Here is a 1,364-nt window from a genome sequence, read left to right on the forward strand (position 1 = left end):
CACTTCTTACGAAAATGTTGGAAAATGGCTCGATGACTGGTTTGCTTCAAAAAACGAAGACTTTTTTTGGAAAGGTATCCATAAATTGCCTGAGAGGTGGAATTTTTTTTTCAAGCCTACAACTAGGAAAAAATGAAACACTGTTCTCTCTCTCTCTCTCTCATTCCTCTAGATGCACAACTATTTTTGCACCTTAACAATGAAATAATTGTATGTTTATTACTAAAGAGTTTTATTTTCGAAATATATTCTTCTGCTTGTTAATAATGAAAATTTTCACTTTTTGTTTTCAGTTGAACCATTTGGAATACGTGATGATGTTGACGAGTTAACATACTTTTCTCAATGTGGCCGAGAAGATAAAACTGATGTGCCGCTGATTATTAAACTGCAAGAATACTTACATAAAGGGGCTCAACCCTTCACTTATGCATTCTAAGACATAAGTTTCGACTTGTTTGATTAATTTTTTACAGAAATAAATATATAACAATTATGAATTATATAAAAATCATTTTTTCTTAACATATTTTAAGTCCGTTCAATAAAATGACTTATTTAAAAAACACGAAAAAATTGTCTACAAATTTTATTTATTATCCCAAAATGTGTGAAAATCATTTTGTAATATTATTATGTAATGAAGAGCGAGAAATTACTTAGAAGAATATAATCTTATGCTAAATTTTTGTAACCTGACACAGGCAACCAGAAAACACCTAAAAACTAGGGTTTTGCGGTAATGCTCCACCCGGCGCAGCGGGAGGGGTCGTATGCCCTTGTAATCTCATCTCTGGGCACGCTGGAAGGAGCACGTCAAAATAAGCTTATTTATTCACGTGCTGGAGAAAGGTCAGGGGAATTAGCTCAAACACTCTGACCACGCGAACCTTATCTGATTGATAAAATTCTACAGAATAACAATAATAATAAAAAGAGTGTAAAAAGAAAATTTTTAGTTAAAAGAACCAAGATATTATTCTATAAATAATAATCACTAGTTGCATTTGAATCATTCTCAATTATGGACGCACGCTGGAAGCATCCATTTACATCGTTGGTATGTGGACTAACAGGATGTGGTCAAATTTTTTTTGTAAAAAAGTTCCTCCCTCATATTGATAGAGTGTGTGATACACATATTAAGCGTATAATTTTTTACTATTCCGAGTGGCAAACAGCTTACAAAGAATATGGTAAAACAATAGAATTTTGTGAAGGTTTACCTCAATCTTCTGACTATTCCAATGACCTTACAGCTGAACTCATAATTATCAATGATTTAATGAGGGAATCTTCAAATAATACAGTTGTAGATCAATTTACCAAGGGTAAAATGAAATTTTGTCAAACTCCCCCCCCCC

General features: G+C 32.6%; 1 protein-coding gene across 1 annotated transcript in view; it reads left to right on the plus strand.

The window, feature by feature from the left end:
- The window catches only part of LOC117172883 (neurobeachin-like), a 163,997-nt gene that overhangs the window by 140,895 nt on the left and 21,738 nt on the right, over positions 1–1,364 (plus strand). The gene's annotated exons all lie outside the window — the stretch shown is intronic.

The sequence above is a fragment of the Belonocnema kinseyi genome, chromosome 5 (genome assembly GCF_010883055.1).
Source record: "Belonocnema kinseyi isolate 2016_QV_RU_SX_M_011 chromosome 5, B_treatae_v1, whole genome shotgun sequence".
Taxonomy (NCBI): domain Eukaryota; kingdom Metazoa; phylum Arthropoda; class Insecta; order Hymenoptera; family Cynipidae; genus Belonocnema; species Belonocnema kinseyi.